The following is a 22141-nucleotide window of genomic DNA, read 5'->3' on the forward strand; positions in this document are numbered from 1 at the left end:
GACATTGAGGATCACAACCCCAGGAAGCAAAGCAGAATGAACCCATCTGGCACAACAAGAAATTAAATGTAAAGGGGGACCCCCCCCCCAAAAAAAAGTCATGGCAATGATGTCAATAAATTTCAGTTATAACCATCAATGTTAATAGTCTCAATTCACCAAGCAAAAGAAATAGACTGGCAAAATGGGTCAAGAAGCAAAATCCAACTATATGCTGCATACAAGAAACACACTTAATTCAAAAGGAAACTCATAGACTGAAAGTTAAAGGGTGGAAAACAATACTCCATGCAAAAGAAACCCCCCAAAAAGCAGGAGTAGCTATCCTCTTGGCAGATCAAGTAGATTTCAAACCAACACTGATTAACAGAGACAAAGAAGGACACTACATCCTTGTAAAGGGAAGACTCCAAGAGGAAGATATGACAATCATAAATATCTATGCACCAAGCACTAAAGCACCCAACTATATAAAACAAATACTAACGGACATGAAAAGTCATATATGCACTAATACAATTGTAGTGGGGGACCTCAACACCCCACTGTCACAAATAGATAGATCAACTAGACAAAAAATAAGTAATGAAATACTAGAACTCAATTGAACTCTTGAACAAATGAATTTAACAGATGTTTACAGAGTCTTCCACCCCACAAAATCAGAATACACATTCTTCTCAGCTGCACATGGGTCATTCTCCAAAATAGACCACATACTCACACATAGAACATGTTTAAGTAAGTGCAAAGGAACTGAAGTTACACCCTGTATTTTATCAGACCATAGTGCGATGAAATTGGAGATCCATACCAAAAGGAACTCGAAAAATTTCATAAACGTGGAAATTGAACAACACACTTCTGAATAACCAATGGATCACAGAGGAAATTAAAGAAGAAATCAGACAGTTCCTTCAATTAAATGACAATGGCAACACAACATATCGGAATCTATGGGACACAGTGAAAGCAGTCTTACAAGGGAAATTCATAGCAGTGAATACACATATTAGGAAAACAGAATGAGCCCAATTAAACAACCTGATGCGGAACTTCAAGCTTCTAGAAAAACAAGAGCAGGAGAACCCCAAAGCTCATACAAGGGAGGAAATTATAAAGATCAGAGGAGAAATCAATGCAATGGAGGCTAAGAGAATGATACAAAAAATCAATGAAGCCAAGAGTTGGTTCTTCGAAAGAATCAACAAAATTGACAAAACCTTAGCCAACCTTGTCAGAAAAAGGAAAGAAAAGGCCCAAATCCATGCCATTAGGAATGAAAAGGGTGAAATTACAAGAGACTCAGGAGAAATCCAGAGGATCATCAATACCTACTTCCAGAACCTATATGCCAATAAGATGGACAACACAGAAGAAATGGACAGATTCCTAGATACATATGAATTACCAAAGTTGAATGAAGAAGACCTACAAATTCTGAACAACCCAATATCAACCAATGAAATGGAAAATGTAGTTAAAAACTTGTCAACTAAGAAAAGCCCAGGCCCTGATGGCTTCACTTGTTGAATTTTACAAGACATTTAGAGAAGAACTTCTGCAACTAATGTTTAAAATCTTCAATGAAATTGAAAGGGAAGCAATACTCCCAAATTCATTCCTGGAAGCAAGCATCACCTTGATCCCCAAAGCAGAGAAAGACCCAACTGAAAAAGAGAACTATAGGCCAATCTCACTAATGAACATAGATGCAAAAATCCTTAATAAGATACTGGTAAACAGAATGCAGAAGATTATCAAGAAGATCATACACCCTGATCAAGTGAGATGCATCCCAGGGATGCAGGGATGGTTCAATATACACAAATCAATCAATGTAATACACTATATCAATAGAGCCAAGCACAAAAACCATATGATTATCTGCATAGATGCAGAAAAAGCATTTGACAAAATCCAACATGCATTTATGATAAAAACCCTACAAAAAATTGACATAGATGGTTTCTACCTCAAACTGATAGAAGCCATCTATGAAAAACCAATAGCCAATATCATACTAAATGCTCAAAAACTGAAATCCTTCACACTAAAATCAGGAACAAGACAAGGATGTCCACTATCACCACTCTTGTTCAATATAGTTATTGAAACATTAGCCACAGCAATTAGACAAGAGAAAGAAATAAAAGGAATAAAGATAGGAAATGAAGAAGTCAAAATGTCATTATTTGTAGATGCCATGATACTCTATATAGAAGACCCCAAGAACTCCATCAAAAGTCTTCTAGACTTAATAACCAAATTCAGTCAAGTAGCTGGTTACAAGGTCAACACACAAAAATCAACAGATTTCCTCTACACCAATGACAGATTCACTGAGAGAGAAATAGGGCAAATAATTCCTTTCACAATAGCATCCAAACAACTGAAATACCTAGGAATCATCCTAATGAAAGAAATCAAAGACCTCTTCTCTGAAAACTATGGCACTTTGAAAAGAGAGATTGAAGATAATATCAGAAAATTAATATAGTGAAAATGGCCATACTTCCCAAACTGCTGTATAGATTTAATGCAATTCCAATTGAGATCCCAGCAGCATACTTCATAGACCTTGAGAAAACAATCCAAAATTCATTTGGAGCAAGAAGAGACCCAGAATAGCAAAAGCAATTCTAGGTAACAGAGACATGGCAGGGGGTATCACAATGCCCAACCTGCAAATATACTACAAAGCTACTGTGATAAAAACAGCATGGTACTGGCAAAGAAACAGACCTGAGGACCAGTGGAACAGATTAGAAGATGCAGAAACAATGCCAGACACACTCACCCATCTCATCTTCGACAAAGGAGCCAAACAACCTCACTGGAGGAAAGATAGCCTCTTTAATAAATGGTGCTGGAAAAATTGGGCTTCAACTTGCCAAAGATTAAAACTAGACATGTATCTCTCACCGTGCACTAAACTAAAATCAGAATGGATTAAATATCTAAATATTGAAATAGAAACTCTGAACCAGTTGGAACAGAGGGTAGGTAGAACCCTTGAAGACATCAGTGTAGGAAAAGATTTTATGAACAAAACCTCAGTTGCCCATGAACTAGCACAAACAATCAACAAATGGGATCTCTTCTTATTAAAAAGCTTCTGCACAGCAAGAGAAACCACCAGCAGTGTGAAGAGACAACCCACAATGTCGGAAAAAAATCTTCACCTGCTCTTCCTCAGACAAAGGTCTACTATCTCAAATCTATAAAGAACTTAAAAAGATCAGACCTCCCAAATTTAAAGACCCAATCTAAAAATGGGCATCTGAAATGAACAGACATTTCTCAGACAAAGAAGTAGAAACAGCAAATAAATACATGAAAAATTGTTCAACATCACTGGTCATTCGAAAGATGCAAATGAAAACAAAACTGAGATTCCACCTCACTCCAGAAAGAATGGCTGTGATCATGAAACCAACCAACAACAAATGCTGGTGGGGCCATGGGGAAAGAGAAACCCTGCTCCACTGCTGGTGGGAGTGTAGACTGGTGCAAGCACTGTGGAAATCAGTATGGAGAAACCTCAAAGAATAGGACTGGAAGTCCCATTTGACCTCACTATTCCACTGCTGGGGATCTTCCCCAAAGAATTAAAAGAATCATACCACAGTGATATATCTGCACCCATGTTCATAGCAGAACAGTTTGTAATAGCTAAAACTTGGAATCAGCCCAAATGCCCATCAACTGGAGGCTGGATAAAGAAAAAAATTTTTTGTGCAAAGCCATTCAAGAAATTAAGAAATTAAAGAAAAACCTATTGCCTGGGGGGCAAATGATATAAACAAGCAATTAAAGGAAAAACACAGCCAAATAACAAATCAACATATGATAGGATGCTTAAGTTAACCTGCAAGCAGAAAACAGTAATTTAAAAAAACAGATATCATTTATATATATAAGATTTAGTGATAAATCTTTAATTGTGGCTGGTAAAAATATTTAATTGTGGCTGAAAAAGATATGTTCTTTTGAAATGTAAATTTTAGATGTTTCAGAACATAGTTTATTGACCTCTGTGGAAAATAAAAATATTCATGGATTTCATCAGAGTTGCATTCTTTGGAATCTATTCCATAGAAATTAAAGTCTTAGTACATAAGACATATGAACATTATGTTTTGGGGGGCATTTATAATAGCATTGAAAAAAACATAAAATAATTAAGCTGAATGGTAATAAATAAGTGGTTGAGTAGAATACAAAATCTGTTACATGGAAAAAAGCCGTGGAAAGGAACTAAGGGTCATTATATTCATACTTTAGAGAAACTTGCACAAGTTGTGGATAAAGAAAGAAATATGCATAAAACTATGATAAGATGCTATTATTATGAAACAAAAATAAAAATACCATATATGTATACACTTGTAAATGTTTGTACATAGTTACAATGAGTTTGAGGAATATGGAAAGATAGATTTTCTTTTAAATATAGTTTATATCTGTGCTGTTGATACAGGGAGAAAAAGACAATGATGTCTGAAAGGTTAAAATGACATGAACAGAAAAAAAAATCCAAACTTAGAGCAAGACAGAGAGGGAGGTGGGGGGGGGGAGAGACTGAAAAAAAAGGAAGAAGTGAGAGCTGCCACCAGCACAGAGATGAAACTTCCAGGAAGTTGTACCACTGACTCCACTGCCTAGGAGCAGAGCTACCCCCAGTGCAGAGGAGCTAAAAATTCCAGAGTGCCATACCACCTCCCCCATCCCCCATTGAGGAACAGAGCTGCCCCCAGCCCAGAGGAAGTGAATCTTCCTTGCAGCCATACCACTGTCCTGAGCCACAGCAAAGGAGCACTGCTGCTCCCAGCACAGAGGAGGTGAACCTTCTAGGTCACCATACCACCACCCCCAGTGCCAAGGAGCAGAGCTACCCCCATCACAGAGGAAGTGAGCCATGCAGGCATTAGCAGCACACATCCCTCCCCCCCCGCCAATTGAAATTAAAAGACACTTAAACAAGGCTCAAAACAAGACTCCCAGATAACCTAGAGCAATCCTAAAGGGAAACTAGAGGAAACAATCTGATACTCAACCACATGGACTCCCTGAACTGGCAACAAAAGAGCATCTGGAAAATATGAAATCAAATAATTTTTCAGATAACAGCAGAGATTGTGCCCATAGTACAAGACATGATTAATAAATCCAGAGAGGACACAGACAAAAAAAGGAGAGGAGCTGAGGAACATGATGGACTCCCAACATAGGGAATAAATTGAATCCTTAAAACAGATGCAAACAAATTTCCAGGAGATCAAAATCTCCATTGAAAGTTTATGTAGCAGAATGAGCCAATGTGACAACAGAATTTCAGATATGGAACATAAGATTGCAATTAGTGACCAGGAAAAGAAAAATTTCTTAAAAATAGTAAGGGACCATGAGAAATCAATTCAGCAGTTGCTAGATGATGCAAAGGATAACATAAGACTGATGAAGAAACAGGAGAGAGTACAGATGACATAAAAAATATGTTGACAGAAGTGATGGCAGAAAACTTCGCAAGCAAGGGAAAAGAATTTGACATACAGATAACTCAGGCATATAGAATTCAAACTAGCCTTGATCAAAAAACAACATATACATAGGCATACAATTGTTAAGATTCCAGAAAATCAACAGAAGAACAAAATTCTACAAGCAGTTAGAGAAGAGAAACAAATCACATACAAAGGAAAGCCCATTACAATAACAGTAAACTTCTCAACCCAAATCCTCAAGGCAAAAAGAGCATGGAGTGGCATATTTCAAGCCCTAAAGGAAAAAGCCTCCAACCCAGATTGATGTACCCTACAAAACTTTCTTTGAAATTTGATGGTGAAATAAGATACTTTCATGACAAAGAGCACCTTAGGAACTTCATGAATACAAAACCAGCACTTCAAAAAATTTTACACAATATCCTAGGAAAAGACAATGAGGATCACAACCCCAGGAAGGCCAGCAGAATGAATCTATTGGGGACAAAAATAAATTAAATGCAAAGGAGGAGAATCCAACAAAAAGAAAAAGTCATGTCAATGATAAGTCAATATGTATCAGTTATAACCATCAATGTTAATGGTCTCAATGTACAAATCAAAAGAAATAGACTGTCAGAATGCTTCAAGAAGCAAGATCCACCAATATGCTCTGTAGAACTAACACACTTAATTCAAAAAGAAAGTCATAGACCGATAATTAAAGGGTGGAAAACAATACTCCATGCAACAGGAACCTGGAAAAAACCAGGAGTAGCTATCCTCTTTGATGATCAATTGTATTTCAAACCAAAACTGATTAAAAGAGACAAAGAAGGACATGACAGCCTTGTAAAAGGAACAATACAAGAGGAAGAGCTGACAATCTTAAATATATATGCACCAAACACTAGTACGCCCAGCTACATAAAACCAATACTAACAGACATGAAAAACCAAATAAGCACTAATACAAAAATATTGGGATACCTCAATACCCTACTGTCACAAATAGATAGATCAACTAGATATAAAATAAGTAATGAAATACTAGAACTCCAATAAAACTCCTAAACAAATGAATGTAACAGGTGTTTACATAGTGTTCCACCCTACAAAATCAGAATAAACATTCTTTTCAGCTACACATGGGTTGTTCTCCAAAATAGACCATACTCGCTCTCATAAAACATGTTTAAATAAGTGCAAATGAATTGAAGTGATCCCCTGTGTATTATCAGACCCTAGTGTGATGAAGTTGTAGATCAATACCAAAAGAAACTGCAAGAATTACAAAAACACATGGAAATTGAACAACTGACTTCTGAAGAACCAATGGGTCACAGAGGAAATTAAAGAAGAAATCACACAGTTCTTATAATTAAATGACAATGACAAAACAACATATCACAATCTATGGGGCACAATGAAAGAAGTCTTGTGAGGGAAATTCAAAGCACTGAATACTCATATTAGGAAAACTGAGTGAGCACAATTAAACAACCTGATGCTGAACCCCAAGCTTCTAAAAAAAGAAGAGCAGGACAAATGCAAAGCTCATACAAGGGAGGAAATTACAAACATCAGAGCAGAAATCAATGCAATGGAGACTAAGAGTCAGATACAAAAAATCAATGAAGCAAAGACTTGGTTCTTTGAAAGAATAAACAAAGTTAACAAATTCATACCCAATCTTATCAGAAAAAGTAAAGAAAAGGCCTAAATCTATGCAATTAGGAATAAAAAGGATGAAATTACAACCAACACAGAAGAAATCCAGAGGCTCATCAATACCTACTTCAAGAATATATAGGCCAGAAAGGTGGAAAACACAGAAGAAATGGAAAAATTCCTGTGTACATATGAATTACAAAAGTTGAATGAAGAAGACCCAAAAATTATAAACATCCCTATATCAATCAATGAAATGTAAATGGAATTAAAAACTTACCAACTAAGAAAACCTGGGTCCTGATGGCTTCAGTGCTGAATTCTATAAGATATTTAGAGAGGAACTACTTCCACTACTGTTTAAATTCTTCAATGAAATTGAAAAGAAAGCAATACTCCCAAATTTATTCCTGGAAGCAAGCATCATCTTGTTCCCCCCCAAAAGAACTATAGGCCAATCTCACTATTGAACATAGATGCAAAAATCATTAATAAGATACTGGCAAAAAGAAGGCAGAAGATCATCAAGAAGATCATACACCTTGACCAAATGGGATTCATCCTAGAGATGCATGGATGGTTCAACATATGTAAATCAATAAATGTAATACACTATATCAATAGAGCCAAGGATAAAACCATATCATCATCTCAATAGATGCAGAAAAAGCATTTGACAAATACAACATTCATTTGTGATAGAAAAATACCCACAAAAATTTGGATTAGATGGTGACTAAATCAATCTCATAGAAGCCATCTATGAGAAAATAACAGACAATATGCTAAATGATCAAAAACTGAAAACCTTCCTACTAAAATCAGGAATTAGACAAGGATCTCCACTATCACCACTCCTGTTCAATATATTCTTGGAAACATTAGCCATACCAATTAAACAAGAGAAAGAAATAAAAGGAATAAAGATAGGACACAAAGAAGTCAAACTGTCATTATTTGAAGATGACATGATACTCCACATAGAAGACCACTAGAACTCCACCAAAAGTCTTTTTAAATTAACAACCAAATTCAAAAAAGCAGCTGGATACAATGTCAACACACATAAATCAATAGCTTTCTTCTACATGAACAACACACTCACTGAAACAAATAGGGCAAACAATTCCTTTCCCAATAGCATCCAAAAAACTGAAATACCTAGGAATCAACCTAACAAAAGAAATCAAAGACATCTTCTCTGATAACTATAGCACTCTGAAAAGAGATTGAAGATGATATCAGAAAAAGGAAAGACATCCCTTGCTCCTGGGTAGGAAGAATCAAAATAGCGAAAATGGCCATACTTCCAAAACTGCTACATAGATTCAATGTAATTGCAATTGAAATCTCAGCAGCATACTTCATGAACCTTGAGAAAACAATCCAAAAATCCATTAGGAAAAAGAAGACACCTAGACTAGCAAAAGCAATAGTAGGCAACAGAGACATGGCAGAACATATCACAACCCGCAAAAATGGAAAAATTGGAAATAAATTCTTTGTAAATAGGGGAGGGTGGAGGGGGGGTGAAGGGAGGGCTAGGAATGGGGAAAAAATAAGAACCAAGATGCATTATGTAAAGGTACAATTCCCAATGAAAATGTAATTGTGTTGTATATCTAAAATGTACCAATAAAAGAATTTAACAAAAAAAATAAAAGAAAGTGCACTATAAAACTACTGTGATAAAAACAGCATGGTACTGGCAAATATCCAGACCTGAGGACCAGTGGAATAGATTAGAAGATGCAAAAACAATGCTAGACACACTCAGCCACCTCATCTTCAACAAAGGAGCCAAATATCCTCACTGGAGGAAAGATAGCTTCTTTAATAAATGATGCGGACAAAATTGGGTTTCAACTTGCCAAAGATTAAAACTAGACCTATGTCTCTCACTATGCACTCAAGTAAAATGGAAATGGATGAAAGATCTAAATATTAAAGCAGAAACACTGAACCAACTGTAACAGAGGTTCCGTAGAACTCTTGAAGACATGGGCATAGGAAAAGATTTTATGAACAAAATCTCAGTTGCTCATGAATTAGCACAAACAATCAACAAGTGGGATCTCTTCTTATTAGAAAGTTTCTGAACAGCAAAAGAAACCACCAACAGTGTGAAGAGACAACCCACAATGTTGGAAAAATGTTTCACCTGCTGTTCCTCAGACAAAGGTCTACTATCTAGAATCTATAAAGAAATTTATAAAATCAGACATCCCAAGTTTAAAGACACAATCCAAAAATGAGCATCTGAAATGAACCTAAATTTCTCAAAGTAGAAACAGCAAATAAGCAAATGAACAAATGTTCAACATCACTGGTCATTCAAGAGATGCAAATGAAAACAATGCTGAGATTCCACCTCGACCCAGAAAGAATGGCTGCTATCATGACATTAACCAATTAACAAATGCTGGTGGGACTGTGGGGAAAGAGGAACAGTACTCCGCTGCTGATGGGAGTGTAGACTGTTGCACCCACTGTGGAAATCAGTATAGAGATACCTCAAAGAACTAGGACTGGAAGTCCCATTTGACCCAGCTATTCCCCTGCTGGGTATCTTCCCCAAAGAATTAAAAGATCATAAATTATATCATGTGTTCCTCAAATGCACAGGTTTTCTGTCTTCCCAACCTCGGCCCATGTCTCTGCTCTTTCAGGTTCATCCCTGTATCACTCTTAAAATCACTGCTCCTCCACTTCCCATGTCATTAGTTCTCCCTATACTACACCATTCTGACTGCAAATTTAGGTGACGTATCCATACCTCTGTTTTAAATATTCTTTCCTTTGCCCTCATAGCTCTTTCATGTACATGCTCCAACTCAATTCTCTGCTCTTACTTTGCATATTCTTTCTCTTTCTTAAAGCTGGAGATCAGTCTGAATCCTCTTACTTTGCCCAACATTTCCATGAATTAAACGAAAAGTGGGCTCACTCAAGTATAATACTACATTCTCTAATATCACACTTTAGCTTCTACAGATGCTATACAAGCCTTTATTTTTTTAACATTCTAAAGAACTTTTAGAAATCAACCCAGTTGACCTTGTCAAGAGATTTAAAAAACTGCTTGGAGAACAAGCAATTACAATGGAGATTAGTTTCTAAGAACACAAAGGTTTGAGATGCTCATGTGCTTCTTCATTTTTATAATATTAAAATATCGGGGTTGGGGATTAACTCAGTGGTTCCAACCCCTTCTTCACATGTGCAAGGACCCGAGTTCAATCCCTCATACCAAAAAAAATTAAAATATCCAAGAAGATCATTAAAGATTAGAATCAGTGAACACATATTTTCAGAATCACTAGGACCCCCTAATATATAACTGATCATCAGAATTAATGTTGAAATTTTAATAGATTATGAGTTCCTCTGTCATCCATCTACTGTGTCAAGCCTAGCACAGAATCATTCAAGTAAACACCCTTCCTCAGTTACCTGCATAAGGACACAGTCATTTGGTCCAAGTTGTTGATTTTGATGCTCTCTCCTAAGTGCAGAGTATAGAGTTCAGGACTCTTAAATGATAAGAGCTTCACACGCTAATGCCATTTCAGGAAATACAGGCAGCAAAACACAACACATGCACCATCACGGTCCCTTGAAACATCTCCATATGACTAATTCTCTCCATTGCTTGTATTAAAAGTCTGATTCTTCAAACTTGCAGAAAATTGCTGCACTTTTAAAAATTAATATCAAGAATGTCTTGAAAACTAAAGAATCTGAATCTTGATTATAAACAAAGATACCTAAAAATCTTCATTATTGGCAAATTTTTTCCTAAAACCAAATACTAAATGAGCATTTGGAGGTTAAAAAACTAACATTTGTGATAAAGAATCACAAACTGTTAAGACTCATATTTGCAATTTGTATTTTATAACAATAAAAGTGAAAGAATAAAATAGAGTTTAAAATATTTTGATTCCCAGTCAGGTGTACTGGTCTGGCTTTATCCTGGATATTGGAATTTAGGGTGAACTAAAAGACAGAGAAATATTTCATCCCTATCTTATCCTGATTTGAGTCTATCATTTCAATTCCTAAGAAAACAGTGAATAATTATACAGCTGAACATTCTAAAAGGTAAGTGCAAAATTCTGTGGACATTAATCTACATTTACAACACTGAACATATTGCTCAGTCATTCACTTATGGCATCACCAAGGGTGAATTTTCCCTTAATTAAGTTCATTAGGACCTTAAGCATTCTTCTGGTGGTAGACTATGCACCTCCAGAGATGCTGTGAGGATAATAACTACATAGAAAAAGATTTACAGGAACTTATCCTCTGGGGATATCTACGATCAATGAATAATGAGGTCAAATCACCAAAAAGGAAAATCAAATCTGAAAACAAATTAAATAAGCAAAGTTCTCATTAAAATCATGACCAATATCTGGAAGGCAGGCTACTATAGGAGATGCACAGGATCAAAATATATTCTATGGATCTATGAAAATACATTAAAGTCCAAAGTTTTGTAAAATCAATGAGCACTATTAAAATATATATATTTTTAAAATGACCTGTAACATAGATGAATTTGGTGAATGCATGGTTTAGCAGATGCCTTTTCAGTTGATATCTGAACTCACAACTAGAAGATGAAGAAAATTAGTTCTTGGCTTTTCTTATTTGTGAGGTTTGTAATTACTGACTCAGCTTTGAATTTTATTGATCTGCTTAAGCATTCTGCTTCTTCTGCACTCAGGCTTCTTAGGTGTTATATTTCAAGTACTAAGCTCACTTCTTGGATGTAATGGACATATGTCTATTTGAGGCCTAAAACTGTTCAGTATAATCCCCTATGATCTTTATGATTTTCAAGTTTATATTGTATGTTCTTACTCTTCTCATTTTATTCATTTGAATTTTCTCTTCTATATTAAAATTAGCTAAGGACCGGTCAATTTTGTTGTACCCTCTTAAAAGATGAAATTTTTGTTATCTTCATTTTTTACTGCTGTTTTGTGTTAAGTACTCAATTTTTCACAGTGCTTATTTGTATTATTTCCTTCTATCTGCTAACTTGGAACAGATTTGTTCTTTTTCTCATTCATTTTGTGTAAAATCTAGTTATTTTTGTGAGATCTTTCTTCCTTTTTAAAATGTCATATTTTATTACAGTAAACTTTCCTCTCTGTACACCTTTCCAGTGTTCCATGTGTCTGGTAAAAAGTGAAAGTCAAAAAAATCATAAATTCATAAAACAATATCAAGCAAGGAAGAAAACTATGAAAAAGGAAAAAGTGAAGAAAGTATATCAATAGATGTTTTCAAATGAAAACAAAAATGGCTGTTAGGTACATGCAACCATTCTCTATTTGTCTAATCACCAGAAAAATACAAATCCAAAGACCTGAAATATATCACCTCACATCTGTTAGGATGGCTATTATGGAACAGAGCAAGATAACAAATATCAGTGAGGATGAACCGAAAAGAGAGCCTTGTGCACTCTTGTTGGGACTCTATATTGTACAGTGACTATAGAACACAGTATGGAGTTTCCTCAGAAAATAAAACTAGAGGGGCCAAGGATTTAGCTCAGAGAAACTGCACCTGCCTCGGAAGTGCAAGGTCCTGAGTTCAGTCCTCAGTACCAAAACAAAAAAAGAGTTAAACAAACTATGATATGTCTGTAAACTGGAACACTATAGAGCAGTAAAAATGAATGATCTGCTGATATCTATAGGAATACTCAAAGACCTCAAATGCATTATAAGAAAGAAGCCAGATTCAAAGGGCTATATACAGTGTGGCTCATATTTATTAATGCAATATTTTGGGAAAGGCAAAATTAGAAGGACAGAAATGTATCAGTGTTTCCCAGGACATAATGGAAGAAGACAAATTGACTAAAAAAGCATAAGAAAATATTTTAGGATGAGGAACATTGAAAACACTTGCCTGATGGTTGCATAACATTGGGTACCTTTCAAAACACTGCAATTCCAACTTAGCTCTTTATGGCTTTCTTAAGCAAAATATCAAACTGTAATAAAGAACTTCAATCTGTTTTCCTCATCAACTGGATCTCATTTTTTTTAAAAAAAACTGTTCACTGATGATATTTTTAGCTGAACACAGTATCATCTTCTATACAAAAACTCTGGCTGAAAACACATAGAATTTGAACCTGAGGAGTAGAACTAATCCTAAAACAAAGGTTATAATGCAACTAACAAATCTGCTATATCAATCAAATAATGAACAGAACAGTTAAAACTTCTCTTTTAGTCCCGGAATTTATCTGAGCATTAGACATCTTCCTTTCTCATGGAGGTGGGTCATAGAATATTTCCAAAAGCACCTTCTTTCTTCTTTGAAAGGAAAGCAACCACAGTTCTTAAAAGTCTTTTTTAATCTAAACTGAGAAAAAAGCAAGTTAGAAGGTATACTGTGCTTAGGTTGATCCTTATCTTCACTTGTAGAAGAACAAAATGTGGTGCTTTTGCCACATCTTCCACATACTCTATGACATTAGTTAGAAAACAAAGGATAACTTGTAATTAATCTTTAATTGTTTTGTATAAATAAAGAGATGCAGCCCTAAACATCACAGGTGACAGCATCATTGTTTGTTAGGATTTACTGCATATTTTTTTACATCAGAAACAGTAACAGCTTCTCTCAATAGTTAAATTCTTACACCAAAGTTTTTTCCATAGAATTTTTGATCTCTGAATTTCTCAAAGTGTATATTAAAGGATTTAACATAGGAGTTACAAGACAATCTGTGCCACACCAAAAGTGATATCTGTCCTAGCAGGTCCAGGTCAATACCATGATACTGCAGTATGAGCCTTCTGTCATGCAAAACCAAAAGGGCTGTGAGTCTTCATAATCTCTCATTCAATATTAACAGACCTAACTGGGACTGTACCAAAAAAACCCTACAAAATTACTTAACACACTACTCCTTGTAGCAAAAAGTTTGTGTGATTCTTATTTTCTGCTTTTTGAGAGCTCTGGTTCCTTTCATTTCATCCCTGCTTGTACCAAATTCCTCACATGTTTATATACACTCTCCTGATTTTAGTAAATTTTTTAAGTAGCCATGACTGTCACTGGCTACTGCATTAGCAACTAGTCCTGCTTTTTTTCAGAACTCCTTGGTGAAATAGGTAGTGAGGAAGAATGAAAAGAAAACCTAAAAAAAGATGTAGAGAACAGTGAGAGATTTTTATATAATGCTTAATTATTGAGAGTTCTCTGAAACAGGATATCTTGAGGTAGACACAAAAAACAGCTTACAGAAGTCATAAGTCCACACTTTGTGTGAGACAGCATAGATTTGAGTCACTTTTTAAGTGCTATTGTAAGTGCTGCAGTCTTCACATTGAAAATCAAAGGGACTGGGCTAGACAATCTCAGAATCTGCCCAATTCAACTTTGTACAACACTATCAGTACAGCCCATAAGTCTTTTCATCTGTTGACATTTTCGACCTTTTTCACATTTACATAATCAAATAAAAGTTTTCCAGCCCATCACTCAGTCCTGAATAAAACTACCTAGTGGCAAATTGGATATTACAACTACAGTAACCAAATAATGTCTCTAGATTTCTCATTCAGTATCAACCTAGACAGCATCCAAAACATCCTGAGAGAGAGAGAGAGAACATAGCTGAGTCGAGTAATGTGCATGCTGAAGATGTTAGTGCTTGGGTTTCAATCCCAGATTAATTCCTTTTCTATCTATGTGACCCTCAGCAATTTTGTAAACATCCCTGTGTTCCAATTCATCATTTTTAGCATGAGGATACTCAGAGGATCTACTCGGTGTTATTTCAAATTGTAATGATGGATAAGCTAGGAGTTGCACATTGTGACACATTAAGTAAACCAAGTAATATCTAATCCAGCCTGAAAGAGGAAGTAGTCCAACTTCCCTCACCAACCACACACTAGCAAAGATGCCCTTCCTCACTGTTTGAGGGTCTCTACCCAAGGAATTCTGAGACTCAGACGAAGGAACTTGGAACTGGAAAATCCACTGTAGTTGTTCTAATTCTTGAAAAGACAGATAACCATAGTTTCTCACTTCTATTGGAGTGAAAGATTTTGATCAAAGCCTGAGTCTTTGTCTGATGGACCATAATGGTCTTCCTTCTATAATGAAATCTCTTAATTTAAGTCCCATATTAATTTAATAGCTGCTTCTACAAGAATGAAAGGTTTTTAAGGAAAATATGAACAGTGTTTATGGTCTTCCAAGGTTACTTCATTAATTTGTCTTGTCATTGGCTCCAATGAGCTCCTACTGTCCTGTTTAGTTAGATATTGGATCTTGTGTGTTTGAAAGTCTCAAGGTACAGGGTTACATACATACCTGACTGAACCCAATGAAGATCTGTACCAGGTGATGGGTTCCAGTCGAGCCTTCCTCACAACTGCATTAAATCCAGCACCCTCAGATGTAATGTGTATTACTTCTAAGAGAAAGTACACTTCTAATCAATGTGCCTCTCTAATTGCAAAGTAGTAAAAGATGTAGAGCTATATCTTTAATTTGGAAGAACCACATAATATGATCAAACTTCTGTTGGTTAAATTATTTCTCAAAGATGGAAAATTTATGTATTCTAATACAGCCTCTGTATCTCTTCCAGTAAAAAAATACTTCAAAAATTTTAACTGATGTAAATATTGCCAGAATATCTTGATATGCTTCATAGTTAACAGTGCATTTCTCAATGACTCAGTGAAAATAAGTCATGATAGAAGCCACTTCTTTAAATTCTTTTGCTGCTTCAGATAGTTATGTATGTGACCCTGCATCCAACCAAAGGCTTTATGACACAGAAGGTCCAATATGTAACTACACATATTCAGACAAGCTCAGTGCAGGTGCAGAAAAGCCAGAATAAGGGAATAAGACAGAAGAAAGAAACACTACTCTCTGCAAAATAGCTTTCATGTGCAATCAGTTATTTGATTAATGTTGGAGTGAAATTAAGGGACTGAACTCAGAGATGTGATGATCATTCTGGTTTCAGCTGACACAGATTCAGACTTGGAACACAAGCCTCCACTCCAACTAACATTGCCAAGCAAGGATCATATAATCTAATTCTGTGCAAGAATCTAGTGAACTACAGCAGATTTTGCAGTACATAGCTCCATGCTCCTAGCCTCAGGCTCCCTGAGCAGATGCCTCTCAGTGCTAGAGTGAGGCTGTGATTGGCTGGGCTGGGGTGGGATAGAGAACTGGAACTGCTTTCCCTTCATGCTGGTTAAATTTACTTGCCTGACATAAATAGTTCATGAAGTGTGCACCTCATAGTTTATAAATCATAATGCTGATTTTTTTTTTTTACATTACAGGTCTTCATATCACTGGGAGTCAGCTACTCTTTCTCGGCAAAACCCAAGTCTATCCTCTAGGGATTTTGCATGAGAAGAAACTTGTTCAGGGGCAATTACTGCTCTTGAGTCTGTTCCAAATACTCTAATAAATGAATCTATTAAAATCCTAGAGATGCAAAAATCATAGGTTGTATCTGCACATATAAATGGAGGAATTACTCTCCTTTCAGAATGACCCAAGAGGTTCCTGAAAACTCAGATTCTGTCCAAGCTTGCATATGTGTTCATTTGGCACCTAGTCCTGGACGTGTCATTTTTTCTTATTGCATTATCATTGCTTTTAGAAATTGGTGGAAGCACTCAATTTCCTGGGATGACATTGTGAAGATCCAGGGACAATGTTTGTAATTCCTTAGAAAAAAAGAGGCCTTGGGCAAAGGTCATTTGGATGGCTACAAGATGGAAGAGCTTTGCTTCTACTTGTGATAAACCCTTATCATCAACATTTCCAAGAAACTAAATTTCAGCCTTTGCCTTGTTAGGTACATGGCTTATTTACCAGGTATAACAATGTTACTGTAAACCATGAAAGCAAAGTCTTTTTCAGTTGTTTCACAATAATTGAGTACAAAGAGAAAATTTCACTGAACATATTTTTGCATTGTTACATTTTTGTGTATTTGTGCCTCTAAATAATGGATTTGGATCAATTAATTTACACTAACCAGGTCATTTTTTAAATTACTTCCTCAAGTTAGCATTTTTATGAAGATGGTTTCTGAGCAGGTAAGAATATTCAATTACATTTGCACAATACATATTGACATTTTACACTTCTAAAAGGCTGAGATAATGGGAAGCCTATTGCGGAAATGTGTTTACTGCAGCCACTTGGAACTATTTTTGCATCCCCTGGTCAGCCATATGCTACCATGCTGTGGGAGGTCACACAGGGATATGAGGTACCTGGAGTCACCTTACATAAAACAGGCATTGATATTCAGGGCCAAGGCAAGATTAAAATTTTTTCCAGAGAAAGGAAGCTAGTTGAATATTTCTCTTATTCACAGAAATCCAACCAATGTCTTCAAGGTCTTATATTCTCATTGGAAGTATCTGCTTAGGAAAATTAAGCTTTTAAATCACACAAAATTAATAAGAATGTACAAAGTATATTTGGTTTTCATGTTAAATCCTACTAGGTGTTTATCTTCCATTTTAGTCAAATAACAAGTTCAATATGTTATATATATAACAAACCAATGGGTGTATTGCTTTAGTTTATGAGACATATTGTCCATGATAAGGTAACACAAAACATGATTAATTCTATATATGTTTGAATTGAAATTTTTAATTTGCATATCATACCAGGAGTATGAATACTGTAAGTGAACAACTGTTTGTTTTGTGCTGCGTTTGAGAGGGGCTTCTGTATGTGAATCTAATATTCCAGCAGATATGATAATACATACATGGGGAGCAACCCACTAACAAAGAAGAATCTGTGCCTTAAATCTATAAAATTATTATTATCTTTTAAAAAGCATGCTTTTAAACTCTGTATTAATATTTTCTAGAAACTATTAGCTTAATGGTTTAAGTTGAAGGCACTGTTGTACTGTCCTTCATGATATTAAATATCTGATATATTTAAATTCTAATATGCAGTAGAGTTTAAGTACTCTATTTTACTCTATTATGCAAATAACTAAACTGGCCAATAGACTTGACCTTGTGAAATATACAAAGGATCATTAATGAGAGTTAAGCCACCTAACATTGCAGAAAGCAAGATGTGAAACAAGAGAACTGGACTTTGATTATTTATTCCTTTACATTTTCAACAAGTGTGCCCTTTTTGTCTATACCTGCAACAGCTATAGATCTTCTAAATCAAACTGAAAGATAACTGTGAAATGGACATGTTGAAGTTCGCCCACAGCTGGTTTCCAAAGAGGACTCAGACTCTGCAAATTTTCCTCCACTATCAAATCCAGTTTTAAAATACTTTTAAAAGAAAAAAAAATACTAAATGCAGCATAATGTCTTTATCTCCTCTTGCTTCCCTGTAGTCAAAATGCATTTGTTTACAGGTAATCATTGCTGTTACTTCTATGTAATGAAAATTTCCTAAGGCATTGACTTTTATTCCCTAAAACATTTATGAGTTACAGTTATAGTCTTCTTTAAATAATGGAATAATTCAATAATTCTTATTAGATCAATAGAGATCCTGATTTTTTATTTTGATTGGATGCTCCCAGAAAAGCACTGAGTGCCAAAAGTAGGTATCATTAATTTAGATTTTAGTTGTTGTCTAAACCCTTTACATGCAGCAGTAACTTTAAAAAACAGAAGATGACCCAAGTGTCTGTGTGGTTAAATGATGAAATGTAGGAAGAACAAGATTTACTAAACTGTCCAACATCACCTAGATAGAAAGGGAATGAACCAGGGATTGCTACACAAGTGTTGCAGCTTACTGTTGACTCTCCCCATGGCTGTACTATGCTCTCTCCCTGAGGATGTCTTGGGTCCTGCTAGGCACACACTCAGTGAGACACTGAGAGTCACTGTCTGGTCACTGCAGTTATCTAGTCCCATTTACTACTGGATAGGATGTCTTAAAATGCAGTGATGAGGCTATAAACCCACATTATGTTCTATAAATATGAGAAAAGAGTAAAATGCTAATAGCATGGAAAGAAGTACACTTGTACTAATGTTGTTGTACATAGTTGGACTGGAAAGGATTCTAAGATTATCTAAATTCTTTTCTTTAATGTGTAAAATGAGACTTGTCTGTAATCATATTTAGTAAAATGACAGGCACTCTTGCCTTCTCACCTTCACTGTGGACTTTTCCCTTGAGAATACTCTTTCTGGAATCTGCACAGAGAACTTCTCTTTCTGAGGACTCTGGGTTCTAAGAAACATTCTGCATAAAACCATGATAGATGTTCTCTATTTCTGTTTCTGTTTCCATCCTCTTTCTCTACCTAACTCACACCAAGGTTTCTGGAAAAAAAATGTACTAACTGAAAACACTAGTTGGTGACACTTAGGGGCTAGATTAATTCTGCTACAAAAGATTTGTTAAAGGGCTGGGAATTTAGCTCAGTGGTTCCACTACCTGCCTCACAAGCACAAGTTCCTGAGTTCAATCCCTGGTACCAAAAACAAAACAAAACAGAAAAACAAAAAAGAAGTTTTGTTAAAAACCCAAATAGTGTATGTAAATATATTAGGAATTACTATAGGCAAGGATGAAATGGACAGAATTATAGCTCCTAATAGGCTGACACTTAGAATCAGATAAAGCAATTGCTAACAGCACTAATGTGCTAAATAATTTTGTAGTTATCTGATAAATTCAAGCACCAGTCTGGCAAAATTCAGTGAGAGCTTTAACCAGACTGAAAGTCCTCTGAGAGGTGCAAGGGAGCTGCTGAGCACTAAAAGAGCACAGTGCCAAGGTGGATGCTCCAGGACAGGTGTTAGTTGTGGGACTGAACCCATAATATGTAAAATTGCTCCCCATGAGTATTAGCAATTTGGAGGCTTGTTCTGCTACCTTATATATTTAAGACTTCTTTCCATGGGTAGAAGAGTAGGTAGCTAGAAAGTAACAGCCATTTCTTTGCCATTGTTAAATTTTGTACTAAGAAATAACATTATTTTAAAAAGTAGTAAATCCTTGAATGATTGTGATGGCTTCACTCTACTCTTCAGACATGTACTGAGGCTATGAGATAAAAATGCTTACATGTAGGCCAGACAAAATCATGCTGTGGAAAAGAGCATCAGTAAAACAAGATCCACTGGGCTGTTTGGACAATGAAAACAATAGAGCCTCAGTAAACTGTTAGTGTGTGTCCACCACTGTGGAAGATATGATGATGATGTGCTCTGTCAGATTGTGTCATTGTCCTCTTCACTATTTTCTGGCAGGTCCTGCTGTCCTGAGCTCTCCTTTCTGAAGAAAGCCTTCTAGAAGACTGAATGAAACACAGTAACAATGTCACAGAATTTCTCCTCCTGGGCCTCACTCAGGATCCCAGTGCAAAAACAGCATTATTTGTCATATTTTTACTCATCTACATTGTGACAGTGCTGGGCAACGTGATCATCGTGGTGACTGTCCTTGCTAGCCCCTCTTTGGGCTCCCCGATGTACTTTTTCCTTGCCTATCTGTCACTCATAGATGCTATTTATTCCACTGTCTTCTCACCCAAGTTGCTGATTGACCTGCTCAGCAATAGAAAGACCATTTCATTCCAAGTCTGCATGGGTCAGCTCTTTATAGGGCACCTGTTTAGTGGTGCTGAGGTCTTCCTTCTGGTGGCAATGGCCTATGACCGCTATGTGGCCATCTGTAAGCCTCTGCACTATTTGACTATCATGAACTGATGGGTTTGCATCCCTTTCTTGATAGTGTCCTGGGCTGGAGGTTTATCACACTCTGTGATTCAACTTGTGTTTGTGTATAATCTCCCCTTCTGTAGCCCCAACACTATTGATCATTTCATCTGTGACATGTACCCATTATTGGAGCTTGCATGCTCTGACACCTACCTCACTGGCCTCACTGTGGCTGCCAATGGTGGAGCCATCTGTATGATAATCTTCATCCTCTTGCTCATCTCCTATGGAATCATCCTAAATGCCCTTAAAACTCACAGTCAGGAAGGGAGGCACAAGGCTCTTTCTACCTGCAGCTCCCACATCACTGTAGTTGTCCTCTTTTTCATTCCCTGTATTTTCATGTATGTTAGACCTGTCTCCAACTTTCCCTTTGATAAGTTCATAACCATTTTTATACAGTGGTTAATTCTATGTTAAATCCTTTAATATACACATTGAGAAATTCAGAAATCAAAAATTCTATGGAAAAACTCTGGTGTAAGAATTCAATGTGTTATTAACCCTGAAGGAACAAGAAACAGTGAATTCCAACAAAGGACAATGTAGCCAATTGAATGAAATTTCTAGATATACTTCCCTTTATTTTTATAAAACCATGAAGAAAGCAGAACAAAATATTCTTTGATATTTATATCAATCTAATAAATCATTACTTAACAGTACATTAAAAACCACAGGTTTTTGTCATGTTATAAGTAAAGATAAATCTAAGCTCACTTTTATTTTTCTCAGTTTAGTTTAAAATAGGCCTTATGAAAAAAACCTAACAATCATTTTTTCTAACAATCTTTTTAATGATGAAAAACAAGCCATTTTCCAAAATTTAATATTTGCAACATTCACAAGAAAACAATATGACTAATGTGTAGAAAAATTTCTGGGACTAAAAGAGAAGTTTTTAAATGTTATTGTTCATTATTTTTCAGGAGACCAAATTTATGTATCTGCATTATGCATATTGTTTTAGGATGACTTCCATTCCTCAGCTCAATGTCTATACTTTCAGTTCAGGTGTTTAGAGAGCAGGTGATACTGTCTTTAGCTGAAGACACCATCAGTGATGTTTTGTTAGTTGGGATGGTGTTCCTGAGGAAACCAAATCGTAGTTCTTAACTACAGGATAGATACATTGTTTCAGAAAAACATGATAATCCAAGTTGGAAGCATGTTTCATTAAAACACACCTTACTAGCAATTTTCTGATAGTTTCAAGGTGAG

The 22141-nt window shown here is 35.9% G+C and overlaps 1 pseudogene; it reads left to right on the top strand.

The window, feature by feature from the left end:
* The first annotated feature begins 20500 nt into the window (after window positions 1–20500).
* LOC101699014 (olfactory receptor 4A5-like) lies at window positions 20501–22036 on the top strand (annotated as a pseudogene).
* The last annotated feature ends 105 nt before the right edge of the window (window positions 22037–22141 follow it).

The sequence above is a fragment of the Heterocephalus glaber genome, unplaced genomic scaffold (assembly GCF_053883595.1).
Source record: "Heterocephalus glaber isolate CG9 unplaced genomic scaffold, H.glaber_assembly_v1.0 deba00000896, whole genome shotgun sequence".
Lineage (NCBI taxonomy): Eukaryota > Metazoa > Chordata > Mammalia > Rodentia > Bathyergidae > Heterocephalus > Heterocephalus glaber.